We start from the raw sequence: 15,027 nt of genomic DNA on the forward strand, positions 1-15,027 counted from the left end.
AGCCTTCAAAGCTTCTCCTCTGTGGGCTCCAAGATGTACTTTAAGCAGGTCTCTCACCCCTTGGAACAGAAATAGCTTTGCTGATGGGCATTATCATCACAGAGTAGGATAAACAATGATTTTTCCTTATGTTCACTTGTATTAACTATGAGTTTTCTGTAGTCATTGACCCAGCCATTTAGTGGCTTTGAGCCAGGTCATCATGCTCTTTTGTGTGTTGGGGAAAATGTTAACCTTTATTTCAACTCTGTATTTTTCCCTGCCCTGGTATTGAATAGTTAAGATTGATCTTATAACCTTTCTTGGTTCTTTTATAGAATCTCAAGAGTCCAAGAGTTTTTAAGGCTGTATATTGATTATGCAGGAAACATCCATGGGCTTTCAGTTTTATGCAAACAGGCCATTATAGATAGTTAAGCTGAACATGTGAATTGCAGGTAGAAATGGGTGTGCCAGTGTGGAGGGGTCCATTCTTCAGTGATCACAATGAATGCAGTTTGAAGGGGAGATGGTTGTAGTTTTATGCCAAACAGCAAGAACAACAACAACCAAAAAGGCTATTTTTCCAAAATAGTGTTGTATTTATGCGTCTGTCCTGTATATCTTTCTCTAGACATGACACTTTTTCTCAGATAACTGTTGTTAAAATAAGTGAATTTAGAAATGAGATGCAGAAATTTCTCATTTAAAATTAACACTTTTTTATTTTTCTTCTAAAGTGGGGACTGGTGCTCAGTTAGTGGCTTTGTAACTGACTTATGTATTTTGCTGAACGTTTAGGCTGGAGGTTCCAGCTGGCTGTGTTTGCCTTCAGTGTTAATATAACATGTGCATAAACATCCTTCTCAGAGCTCTGCTTGGAGAGTGTCAGTTTTCAAGGTGATTAGCTACAGGGAACACCTTGCCCATGCAACAGCTGTTCTTCCATATGGAGTGCAGAACATAGTGCAAAATAAAGTTAAAACAAGTCAAAGGGCCTGTGAAAAGCAAAGCTGGTGGCCTCATTTGATAGCCTTATATACAAAACTGGGTTATAAGAGTATCTGCCTGTTTACAGAAATTCTGTATGTTGTTGCAATTACTTTGCGGCCTGAACATCTGTGAATAAAAAAATTGCACTTAGTACAAACTCGGGAGGATAAAATATAGATATGATCTCATTTTCTACAAATTTTCCACAACATGATGCTAGGGATGTTGTTGAAGTGAATTCAGATAAAAGAGTGAATGGCTATATTTCACTTACAACTTTCTTATATTTCCTGGCAGCACTAGGTTTTTTAAAATTTCTGAAACAGCTGCAGAATGTTTTGCCTCTGAACTGGATAATATCTTTATGGATAGATTTTAAGTAGACTCACAGTCATATTTCATGAAGAGAACCTATTCAAAGAACATATTGTACTATACTGAGACCCTTAATACATTTCTTCAATATGTAGACAATAAACACAAGATTTATATTTGAAATTAGCTGCAGTAAATCTAGTCTGAGTTTTTCATATGTTGAGGTAACTGTAAAGTTTGGGTCTTTCACCACACATGTATGATGTAAGGAAGATAGATGTCAACTCATTAAAAAATGTATACTTACCACCCTAAATGTACTAAGTACAGTTTGTCTTGCTGTTATAAGGGCCATAAATCAACTGTAGTAGTTTATGGAATTGTCATAAACAGGCAAATTGGTTTCTTCAGTTTCATAGGAGAAGATATCAAATTAAAATTTGATCCCTTCCCACCACCATTTCCTTATCCTTTTGTTTCATGTCTTTTTAGATTGTAAGCCTGAGGGGAGGGAACTGTCTAATTAAAAAAAAAGTAAGCTGCTCTGAGAGCCTTTGTGGCTGAAGAGCGGGATATAAATACTCTAAATAAAATTTAAAAAATTCTAGAGAGGCCAAGTATAAAACCTTCACTAGAGATAGATGGGAGTTGCTGTCACTTGAAGTCCAACAGCTAACAGAAAAGACAATGGTTCTTTTTATATATGATAGTTCAGCAAGCTAGATACATGATGTAAAGAATGCATATTAGCAGCAGCTCAAAGAAGTCAGGATGGTTCTCTGTAGGCATACAAACACAAACAGGACCTTATAAATTTTTGTTCACAATTCATATAGACCAAAATTATTAGCTGTAGATAGAACCTTAACTGGTTGAAAAAGGAGATAAATTTCCTCATGGATGGTGCAGTGCAGATAACAATTTCCTTGCTTGTAAAAGTTTTATGAATCTACTGAATAATGCACAATGCATATACATATACTTTTCCAGGTGTGGTAAAAAATGGGTTTTGTGTGGCTTTTCATGTTCTTGTATCAAAGTATATATGAGCATTGCAACAAGAGCTGCAAAGAACATGATCTGAGCATATAATAGGGTGAGCAAGGTGTGTGTGGCCTGTGGTCCACATGCATCACCAAGCCCCTTTTTGCATCCCACAGAATGCTAGTTGTCCCCAGAATTATGGTTTCTTTAAAAAATAACACATTATAGTTCGTCACCAAAATCTGGAAGCAAACTACTAAATGCAATGTAAACAACAAGAAAAAGAAGCAAACACAGTATAGTCAATGTGACAGTCAATATCATAATCCATTTAGTTTCTTTCAGTTCAATATTGATAATACTGTACATAATTATTTAAATTATATAATTTGAATGAAAGTCAAGTTAAGTAATTTCAGGCTCATTTATGTATAAATATAGATGCAGCCAGTATGAATATTAATATTTAACAAATGTTTAATTCCAGACAATTTTTAATCTATGGAGATGATCAAACGGGGGATGAAACTTCTTCATCTCATTCTTTTTCCATACCTGTAGTGCGACCGTGAGAAGATTTTCATACGATGTCACACTTATCCAGACATTATCCCATCCAGAAAGTGTGATTGACTGCAATCGCATGAAAGACTTTCAAACAGTGTCATGCAGATCCCATCATTGAAGTGGCATTGCCCAGTATTTTGCATTAATGGGAGTTCACATTAATGCAGTGCTGCTTCAATGACGGGACAATAGTGCTGCGATTGAAAGCCTTTTGCAGGATCGTAGTGAAATATGGGATAAGGACGGGGGAGCGACCCCGTCCTCATCCTATCCCTGTGTGATAATCTGCTATGTTATATAGATTATATAAATATATAGTGCTGATTTTTAAAATGTGTTTTATCTATTTATTTATTTTTAAAAATAGCTGCATGCACTTGGCAAAAATGGTCCCCACTCCCACAGTATTTGCTCTTCTTGGCAGAAGAGTGACATTAAAATTCACAGAATGGAAACCTGTTTTGCTTAGCATTTTCATGCCTGAGGACATAAACTGAATGCTTTACAGTTTTCTTTGCCTGACTGGAAAAGATCAAGTTAGAAGGATCTCAATTGTATCATAAGCTTTTTACTGAAGAAACTGTACTATAGCATGGTCTTTGGGCTAAGATCAAGTGGTATCTGTTCTTTACAAAAGAACTATATATGATCTACAATACACCTTGCAGGCCAAGTCTCTTGTTTCCAATGAAGAAATGGTTAATATGCTAGAACCAGCTGTGAATTGTTTAACTTTTGATAGCTAGCTTGTAAATTTTTTAATATGAATAGTGGTTTGAGTATTATTTGTGTGTGTGTGTGCCCGTGTGTGCATGCATTCTGATATATACTGTAGCTGTGGTTGTGTAATTGTGTTTTTATTTGTTCAGATTATGATGATGATTGTTTCCTTAATGAAGGTAGTATTGATTTAAACAAAATACAGTAATTAATGTTTCAACTATGTGCTGGAAGCATGAAGGAGAACAAAGATTTTCATTTTCTCTTATCTGCCAGGTAAGTGGTTTGAAGTAAACTACAGTTCCCATTGTGGTAGGATTTAAAGATGTAGCCGTGTTAGTCTGTACAATTAATATGCATAGAGATTTTGTAGCACTTTTGAGACTAACTGGGGGAAAAAAGTAAGAAAGAAGTTTGTAGCATGAGCTTTCTTAGACTTTACTTCCTCCGATTCTTTTGGTGGAGTGGAAGTCAGGGACAGACAGGAGGGCAGAAGTTTAGTTAAACTCCTGTTACAAAATCTCTATGCATACAAGTTCCCATTATTTCTGGACATTGGTAGGGCCGACTGGAATCTAACAGCTGCTAGACTGTTCACCTGTGCTGTGAGGTTAAGTGTTTTTTGATGTGCTTTACTTAGTAGTTAGAGGTTGCTTACCTTGGAGATTGTAAATTTGGTACATGTGCTGTAAATATGTATGTTAACCTGTTTTGTTCTCTGTTGTTACTACTATATTTGTTGGCTAGTTTCTTTTTAAAGGCTGCTGCTTTTGCTGTTGTTTTTGAGGGAGCTGTTTCATATGTTATTAACAGAATACAGCTTAATCTCCTTTCCACTCACCACTTGGCCAACTCTGAAGCTTAGCACTATCTGTGCCATGTTGTTATGCCTACAGCAGTACAGTGTGTCTGTTCAGCAAGTGGTACAATCAGTCCATCTCTGAACTTCAGTGGTACAGTAGGAGGAGGAAGAATTTCTAACTTCTTCCCTCATTCTAGATGGTTGAATTCTCTGAAAAATAGCTGCAAGTTGCTTTGGTCCAGCTGAGAATTAACTGAGTGTAGCACACATGAATAGCATTTGATGGGTTGGTTCTTCCTCCTACTCCACAACAATGACAGTGTAGGGTTTTTTTCCATTTCTAAGATTGCAGCAACCACTTCAGTCTGTGGGTGGCCCCTTTGAGCTGCCGAGTTGTACACCCTGCAAATTTACTGTTAGAATGAATAGTTTAGCTCTGCAGCTACCAGCAGCTGCCTTGCACAAGTGATAATACACTTTTGCCTGTCCAAAGATATAATTCACTATTTTGGATGTAGAGACAGTGATATGACAATCCATATTATAAATGAACCATTTGTTTTATATAACATGGACAGTATACTTTTGCACCTGTCAAATTCTGTTGTAAGGATATTCACAATCAAGCATGTTAGCAGTTATTGGCCTGGATCCTACTGCTAGTTCTAGAGCCATTAAACAGGATATACATATGAATTGATTCACCATTTAACAATTTATTCAGTGGGGAGTAACTAGTAGGTTGTTTATGTTTACATCTTTATAGTGATAATTAAGAAATTATTATATCATAACTGAAAAGAAATAGCACTACCACAATTTAAAAGAAAAAACACTACCACAAGCAGACATCCATTCCAGAGATACTCTAAAATGAAACTAAATTCTCATAATCTGTGTTTTTGTCACAGGTGGTATATATCACTGATAATGTTACCAAACATTCTTAAAATAAAGCATAAATCTGTCGCCCAAACTTATTTACATTTGATTGTTGTTGTGGTGTGCCTTCAAGTCATTCCAACTTATGGCAACCCTAAAGTAAACCTATCATGGGTTTTTTGAACACGACTCAATCATGTGATGTGGTGACTAACAAGGCCAGTGCAATTCTAGGCTGCATCAATAGAAGTATAGCATCTCAATCAAAGAAAGTAATACTGCCACCATATTCTGCTTTCATCATGCCTCACCTGGAGTACTCTGTCCTGTTCTGAGCACCACATTTCAAAAAGGATGTTGACAAGCTGGAATTTGTCCAGAGGAGGGCAACCAAAATGGTGAAGGTTCTGGAAACCATGCCTTATGAGGAGGGAGCTGGGTATATTCCGCATGTAAATAACACTGTAGACATCTAGGCCTCAGGTTCACTCTCCCAATCTCTCCCAGTGGTTCCATGTATGTGTTATACATGTATATGAATGAGAGACTCTACAGGTAGACAGGTATCCCACAGTATCACCTTCTGGACTCACTCTTCCAGAAAGGAATGGAGCCACTGTAAGACTAGTAAGGTGGCCCAGAAAAACAGCATGATCAGTAATACCCATTTCAATACCTAACAGCTACTGTGTTCAGGAAATAGATCCTTCAGAAATCTTTTCCGAGTACAGTAGTGAATATTTGTAGGCCTTACAAAGTCCGTAGTCCTTTTCTGTTATATCTCTTTATTTTTATTATTGAAAATTAAGTTATTGGTGGTGTTACCTGCCTCTGAGACAGATAAATAATACTGGTCTGACAAATATGGGCTTAGTTTAAACTGTGGTTGAGCTACAAACCTAGCTTCCCAATAACAATTCAGAAAAATTAAATTAGGAATATTTCGCAGGAAAAGATGATGTTACTTGAAGGGCTACCAGCTGCGTGCGTAAGACAGACTTGCCTGTGTGTTTGACAACATGGTTACCAATGTATAGGTAGCTGCAATCTCAGCAAATTCTCTTTCAAATATGACAAGAAGTGGTTATGCAATATTCATAAGTGGCTGTGCATTCAGTCAGTGATACTTCATATATCTGAAATTATTCACTATCAGGAGGAGAGCAGACATCCAGCTTCCATGAATCCTCTCTTGTTAGCTAATTTGTCCGCTCCCCAATAGTACTGTAATACAGTTCTGATGCATTTCAAGTTAAGTCCCACTTATGACTCCCTATCAGTTATATTTTTATTTTTTGCAAGATTTATTCAGTGAAGGTTTGCCATTGCCTTTCTCTGTGACTGAGAGAGTGTGATTTGCCGAAGACCACTTAGTGGGCTTCCATGCCTGAGTAGAAATTTGAATCCCAGTTTTCTGGAACTCTATGAAGTTATCACAGTAGCCTGCAGTCCCATCATAATACCGCTAGTTTAAGAATGGAAGTGTACTGGTTTGGCCACATTTTTATCCACAATGCTCAGACCACTAGACCACACTTTTTTAGTAGTCAATCATTTGTTATAGACTGAAAACAAACCTTCCTTTCTCATAGTATCTAGATTCTAAAGTCAGATAGACATATAATATTTTCTTTATATGGAAAAGCATTTTACTTGCAGTACAAAATTTCAACATAATAAATACCAAAAATTAACAAACCAGAGCAAATATCTTTCCTGTATTGTTATGTATTATTTATACGTATTATGCTATTATTTCTTAGATTGTACGTCATGGGCAGGTTTACTTTATCTATTTTATTGTTTGTATGTACATACAATAATACATAAATAAAGCATGATGATGATGATGATGATGATGATGATGATAATAATAATAATAATAATAAATAGAAAAGTTTTGCCTTGCATCAAAAATTAAAATAATATAAAATAAATAGTATCAGTTCAGAAGCAGGCAGCAAGTCTGATGGAAAGAAAATTTTGAGGAATGGGTGCTGCAACCATAAAATCCCTGTTTCAGTCATCACCTGTCTGATTTTAGGTGGAGGAAAAGCTTAGATCAGAGTTTTTAAAAAGGTGACCCTGCAGTGTAGTTTTCATAGAATCATAGAATCTTAGGCCTGTTACAGACTGCCAAAATAAAGCTGCTTCGTGTCTCTTTGGAGGTATGCTATTTAAATGATGCAGGCATCCTAAGAATCTGGAAGCTGCACCAAAAGCTGCACTCCGGTGCTTAGGAATGGAGTGTGGCTTTGTCGCAACCTCTGGACTCTTAGGACCCATGCATCATTTAAATAGCATACCTCCAAAGAGGCCCGAAGCAGCTTTATTTTGGCAGTCTGTAACAGGCCTTAGAGTTGGAAGAGACCGCAAGGGCCATCCAGTCCAACCCCCTGCCATGCAGGAAATCCAAATCAAAGCATCCCCAACAGATGGCCATCCAGCCTCTGTTTAAATACCTCCAAGGAAGAAGACTCCACTACACTCCGAGGGAGTGTGTTCCACTGTCGAACAGCCCTTACTGTCAGGAAGTTCCTCCTAATGTTCAGGTGGAATCTCTTTTCCTGTAGCTTGCATCCATTGTTCCGGGTCCTGTTCTCTGGAGCAGCAGAAAACAAGCTTGCTCCCTCCTCAATATGACATCCTTTCACATATTTAAACAGGGCTATCATATCACCTCTTAACCTTCTCTTCTCCAGGCTAAACATCCCCAGCTCTCTGAGTCGCTCCTCATAGGTTTCCAGACCTTTCACCATTTTAGTCGCCCTCCTTTGGACACGCTCCAGTTTCTCAATGTCCTTTTTGAATTGTGGTGCCCAGAACTGGACACAGTATTCCAGGTGGGGCCTGACCAGAGCAGAATATAATGGCACAATTACTTCTCTTGATCTAGACACTATACTTTTATTGATGCAGCCTAAAATTGCATTGGCCTTATTAGCTGCCACATCGCACTGTTGACTCATGTTCAACTTATCATCTACTTGGACTCCTAGATCCCTTTCACATGTACTTTCATTCAGCAATGTGTCTCCCATCCTATATCTGTGCATTTCATTTTTTCGCCCTAAGTGCAGTACCTTACATTTCTCTGTGTTGAATTTCATTTTGTTAGCTTTGGCCCAGCTTTCTAGTCTATTCAGATCATTTTGAATTTTGATCCTGTCCTCTGGAGTATTAGCTATTCCTCCTAATTTGGTGTAATCTGCAAATTTGATAAGTATGCTCCCAATTCTGTCATCCAGGTCATTGATAAAGATGTTGAATAGCACTGGGCCCAGGACAGAGCCCTGTGGGACCCCACTGGTCATTTCTCTCCAGGATGAAAAGGAGCCATTGTTGAGCACCTTTGGGTTCGGCCGGTCAACCAGTTACAAATCCATGTAACAGTTACCTTGTCTAGTCCACATTTGACAAGCTTGTTTGCAAGAATGTCATGGGAAACCTTGTCAAAGGCCTTACTGAAATCCACAGCATTCCCTTCATCTATCAAACTGGTAATTTTATCAAAGAAAGAGATTAGGTTTGTCTGGCATGACTTGTTTCTCTGAAACCCATGTTGACTTTTTGTGATTATGGTATTGCCTTCTAAATGTTCACAGACTCTCTGTTTAATGATCTGCTCCAGAATCTTTCCTAGTACTGATGTCAGACTAACTGGACGATAATTGTTGGGATACTCTTTCTTCCCCTTTTTGAAGATGGGGACAACGTTTGCCCTCCTCCAGTCTGCTGGGATTTCTCCTGTTTTCCAGGAGTTTTCAAATATGATTGCCAATGGCTCCGATATTACATTTGCTAGTTCTTTTAATACCCTTGGATGTAGTTCATCTGGTCCTGGAGACTTAAATTCATTTAGATTAACAAGGTATTCCTCTACTATCTCTTTACATATTCTGTGCTGAAATTCCCCTATTCTGTCCTCTGCTCCATTATCCTCAGGATGAGCACCCATTTCCTTTTCTGAGAAGACTGAGGCAAAGAAGGTGTTGTGTAATTCTGCCTTTTCTCTGTCTTCTGTTAGCATTTTGCCATCTTCTCCACGCAGTGGCCCTACCATTTCCTTCTTCTTCTTTTTGCTGCGGACATATCCAAAAAAGCCCTTTTTATTGTTCTTAACCTCTCTAGCAAGCCTGAGCTCATTCTGCGCTTTAGCTTTTCTGACTTTATCCCTACACATGCCTGCTATTTCTTTGAATTCCTTTTTTTGTGATTTCTCCCGTTTTCCATTTCTTATACATCTTCCGTTTCAAACTTAGCTCGGTTGAAAGTTCCTTAGTCATCCATCCTGGTTTCTTGAGACACCTCCCATTTTTCTTTCTCACTGGAACTGTTTGAAATTGTGCCTTCAGTATCTCCCTTTTGAGAAAGTCCCATCCATCCTGGACTCCTTTATCTTTTAGTATTTCTGACCATGGAATCGTCCTCAATACTTCTCTAAGTTTACTGAAATCTGCTCTCCTAAAGTCTAGGATGCGTGTCTGACTTTGCCTGGCTTCTCCTTTCCACTGTATTACAAACTCCAGGAGAACATGGTCACTTCCACCTAATGATCCCACCACTTGCACCCCATTAACCAAGTCATCCTTGTTGGTTAGGATCAGATCCAAAATAGCTGACCCCCTTGTTGCCTCTTCCACCTTTTGGACCATGAAATAGTCTTCCAGGCAAGTGAGGAATTTGTTAGACCTTGTGGATTTGGCTGAGTTTGACTTCCAGCAAATATCAGGATAGTTGAAGTCGCCCATCACTACTACATCTCTCTTTTCTGACTGTGTGGTCATCTGTTCTAGAAAGGCATCCTCCAATTCCTCCGTCTGACTTGGGGGTCTGTAGTAGACTCCCACCGTAACATCCTTGTTGTTTCCCTCCCCTTTGATTCTTATCCAGATGCTCTCCACCTGGCTTCCAGGATTGATGTCCTGGATCTCTTCACTGGTGTAAATATCTCTGACATATACAGTAGTGCTATTCCTCCTCCTTTCTTGTTTGGCCTATTTCTCTTAAAAAGGTTATACCCCTCTATTTCCACATTCCAATCATGAGACTCATCCCACCAGGTTTCAGTGATGCCTATTATATCATATTTGCTTTGCTGTACTAGGAGTTCAAGTTCATCTTGCTTCTTTCCCATGCTCTGTGCATTAGTGTAGAGGCATCGCAGACCACAGGTCCCATTTATTTGTTGCTGGTGCAAGTTTATTTGCCTCCCACTGTTGTGTCCTTGCACTTTTTTCTTGTTACCTCTATGTCTGTTTGACTATTTTCTCCAGCCCTTTCGCCTTCCTTAATGTTGTCTCCCTTCCCCACGGAACTCAGTTTAAAGCTCTCCTGATCAAGTTCTTGAGACTGTTGGCAAAGACATTTCTTCCAACTGGCGTGAGATGCAACCCGTCTGTTGCAAGAAGTCCCTCCTCATGGAACCGCAGCCCATGATCAAAGAATCCAAACCGTTCTCGGCGGCACCATCTGCGGAGCCAGTTGTTCACATCCGCTATTTTCCTCTCCCTTCCTGGACCGTGCCCTTCAACTGGCAGAAGAGACGAGATGACAACCTGTGCATCCATTTTTTTCAGCTTCCTACCAAGCGCCTTGTAATCCCTTTTGATGTTCTGCAGGCTGTGTCTTGCAGTATCGTTGGTTCCCACGTGGACCAAAAGGAAGGGGTATTGGTCAGTAGGCTTGACCAGTCTTGTCAGCCTCTCTGTCACATCATGTAGGATAATTAACCTTGATACTCTGAAAGTACCAGATCCCATCTGATCTTTGAAGCTAAGCAGGGTCAGGCCTGGCTAGTACTTGGTTGGAAGACTGCCAAGAAATACCAGGTGCAATATGCTTAATTTCAGAGGAAGGCAATGGTAAACCACCTCTGAGTATTCCTTGATAAGAAAACTGAAGAAATTTCATGTAGTTACCATAAGTTGAAAGGTGATTTAAAGATACACACACACACAAGGGACATTCCATTTTAAGGTATAGATCCTGACAAATTTTAGGACTCTTAGAGAACAGGTGAGGTGCCAGAGGACTTTTTAAAAAAAGATGATAAGAAGATCCAGGAAGCTACAGACCAGTCTGGCCTCAATACCAGGAAAAATATTGGAAGATCAGAACAAATCGTGCCAAACTAATCTTATGTCTTTCTTCTATCAGGTCACTAATTTAGTAGATGATGGGAATGCTGTGGGTGTTATTTATCTGGATTTCAACAAAATGTTTGATAAGGTCCCCCATAATATTTTGATTAGCAATTGATTAAATGTGGAATAGATGGGAACACTATTAGTTGGATCTGTAATTGGTTGGAAATCCATGCTCGGAAAGTTTTCATTAATGTCTACACCCAGTGACGTCACTAGGGTTGGTGTCACCCCTCCTGCATTGACCTCCTCCTCCCCCCCCCCCACACCATCCAGATGCGTTAGGTAGTGTTTTTTGTACTCACATTACTCATAAATCATAATTCCTGCATATCACTGAATGTAATGACAATAGTTGTGACATAAATAACTAGCAAAAGTAAAATTATACATTAAAATCACAATGTCATATGCACAGCCTAAAAGTATTACATGTAGGTTAATGTTGAAATTTGGTGAGATGTGATGTTTTTAATGAAAATTTTAAAAGAATTAAAAAAACTTGGGCATTTTCCTTTCTCCTCCCACTGAGCCTTGACCCAGTCACACGATATCTTCAGGATTTTAAGGGACACAAGCAAACATCACAGCGCATTTCTACCAAAAGGCGGATGTTTACGGAGCAGTAGCATCACCCCCCACCTTAAGGTGTCATCTAGTGCAGTCCGCATCCCTACACCTCCCTGGTGACACCCCACAAACTGGAAGAAGGTCTCAAGTGGAGTGCCTCAGGGTTCTGTAATAGAGACATTATTCTTCAGTATTTTTATCAGCATCTTAGATGACAAGGTGGAGATAATTTTTATTAAGTTTGCAGATGACAGAAAACTCAGAGTGATAGCTAATACCTTGATAAACAGGAACAGAATTTAAAAAGACCCAGATAAGCTAGAAACTTGGGCTGAAATTAATGAAATGAAATTCAATAGAGACAAATGCAAAATTCTGCATTTAGGCCACAAAAACCAATGTACACTTATAGGATGGAGGATGCCGCCTGGCTTAGCAGTGCTACATGTGAAAAGGACCAATTTTGGTGGCATAAATAGAAGCAAGGGAAGTAATAGTCTCACCACAATCTGTACTGGTCAGGCCTCATCTGGAGTACTGCATTCAGTTCTGGGCACCTCATTATAAAAGGGATATAGACAAATTGGAGTAGGTTCAGAGAAATGCTACAAGAATGATAACTAGTATGGAGAAAAAAATGTTGAGAAAAGATTGAAGGAACGGTGCTTGTGCAGCTTGGTGAAGAAAAGTGTGTGTGTGTACGTGTGTGTGTATGAGAAAGAGACAGATGATTGTACTCTTTAAATATCTCAAGGGTTGACACAGAGGAGGGGACAGGCCAGTTCTCTGCTGTCCCAGAGGGTCTGTCTAATGGTCTGAAGTTACAGGAGAATAGACTTTGATTGAACATTAGAAGGAAATTCTTGACAGAAAGAGCGATGTGGCAACAGAACTTAAAGTCCTGGAAAGCATGGCATGGAGCTCTGTTTTGCAGCTTAGAAGCTCCTGTTCCATTCATGGTGGCCTCCAGTTAGATCAGACTGCAGCTGCTAGATTTTTAATGGAGGGTGAGGAGCATGAGATGTGATCCCATCAGTCCTGGTTTAAAACAGTTTCTTTGGCTTAGTTCAAAATCAGTAGTCAATGGTCAGTACTTTTGAACTATTGTGTAGTTTTAGAACCAAGGTACTTTCAGATGACAGATCCTAAAGTTCAAGTTCAAGTTAACATTTATTGTACTAGCCAAAGGCCATGACAAAAAGAGTTTATCAAAATGCATAAAACATTTAAAACAAAAGACACAGAATACAGTGGACAAAAAATGTCCCAACATTTAGTGTGCAGTTAAAATAGTTAACTGTTAAAAAGGACAAAAGGAAAAACAGGCATCTTTCCTGAATATTAGTAAACATATACAGTAAAATCATAAAATCTAATTAATACTTGGCGTCTCTATGGCAATTTATGGCAATTTTGTTTAACTCTCTAATCTTTTTTGCAGCCATGGCAAAAAGAGCCACCCTATGTGTTACATAGTCATTGGTATCACTCAAAAGAAATTGGACTGAATCAACAGTAGAGCTCCCACTTTTGTTTGTCAGGAAGGGTGTTAAAAATTTCTTTCTAGGGTTGCTGTACAATGGACAAATTAACAAGTAGTGAACAATATCCTCCACCTGAGACTGACTGCAGATGCATAGTCTGTTCTCAAAAGGCACTTTGTTGTAGCGTCGGTCTAGAACTGCAGTGGGCATTACTTGAAGTTGTAGCTCCATGAAGGCAATTCTTAAAGTAGGCGACTTAAGTTTATTCAAATATCTGGCTCTAAAATGTTCATTCTTCAAAAAGGAGAACCAAAAGGAGAATTGTGAGGTCCTAATAGACTGCAGATCTTTTCTTGAATCAGTCCAAAGAAGGAATTCTCTTAATTGCCTCTTATCCATGCCAATAACAGCGTTCAACTCAGAAAAGTTATATTTTTGTGAAAGAATTTGAAAACTTGATTTCCAGAACTGGTTGTTGCACATTTCCAAGTAACACAATGCTGGGAGACGATTAGTTGATAAGGTAGCAATATGTTTAAAATATCTTATCTGTAAAATCTATTCTTGTTTTAACTGAAGGAAGGGCAGCCAAATTCAGTGCACAAAAAAGGTGCAGGATTTCCATTTGGTAAATTGCAGAGCTTTCGGAGAAATTTATTTTGTAGTATTTCCAAGGCTTTGCCAGTGTGGATATCTGATCCCCATGTTTCTGCACCATAAAGCATCTGGGCGATAACTTTGCTGTTACAATTTTTTAAGGCAGGTTCAATCAACTGGCTGCCCTGGTTGTAATAGAATTTCAACAAAGCTCTGGCTGTTTTGTCAGCTTTCAGTTTTACTGCCTCCCTATGGTTTTTCCAAGAAAGGGACTCATTGAAAACTATGCCCAGATATCTGAATAGTTGGGTTTGTTCCATGTTATGTTGGTCTAAGATCCATTTGTGCTTTGGAGAGTTTCTGCCGAATACCATTACCTTGGTTTTGGAGTAGTTTATTGACAAGTGTTCTTGCTGACAATAGACACTGAACACATTCAATAGATTTTTGAGACCTAAATGAGATAGGGAAAGGAGCACTAAATCATCTGTATACATCAGAATGAAGATGTATAACTTCTCCTGATAACTGGAGAAGGAGAGTCAACTGAAGATAAGAAAGGCACCAGATCGTTCATAGAGATGTTAAAGAGGGTGGGTGCTAGAAGGCATCCCTGTTTCACTCTTTGGTTGTTTTTAAGGCTTCTTTCAGGGAACCATTTAAACCGACTTTAACCCTCATTTCTGTATGGCTGTATAGTTCCCATATCAGTCTTAAAGTCTGATATCAATCTGTAAGCTGTGTAGCTTTTCCCATAATCTATTTCTGTTATAGAGTCGAAAGGAGCTGTAAGATCAATGAAAGCAGCATAGACATGTTTCTTATTTTCCTTGGAATACTTCCTTGCAATATAGCTTAATATAAAACACTGATCTATAGTGCTGTATCCACTTCTGAATCATGCCTGTTCTTCATATATGACTTGCTTATTTTGTAACCAGTCAGTTAACTTGAAAAGTAAATGTTGGGCATATAGCTTTGAAGTAAT

General features: G+C 38.7%; 1 protein-coding gene across 1 annotated transcript in view; it reads left to right on the forward strand.

Moving 5' to 3' along the window:
- ELAPOR1 (endosome-lysosome associated apoptosis and autophagy regulator 1) overlaps positions 1-15,027 on the forward strand; it is a 102,155-nt gene that overhangs the window by 22,537 nt on the left and 64,591 nt on the right. The gene's annotated exons all lie outside the window — the stretch shown is intronic.

Source organism: Sceloporus undulatus, chromosome 4, assembly GCF_019175285.1.
Source record: "Sceloporus undulatus isolate JIND9_A2432 ecotype Alabama chromosome 4, SceUnd_v1.1, whole genome shotgun sequence".
Classification (NCBI taxonomy): Eukaryota; Metazoa; Chordata; class Lepidosauria; order Squamata; family Phrynosomatidae; genus Sceloporus; species Sceloporus undulatus.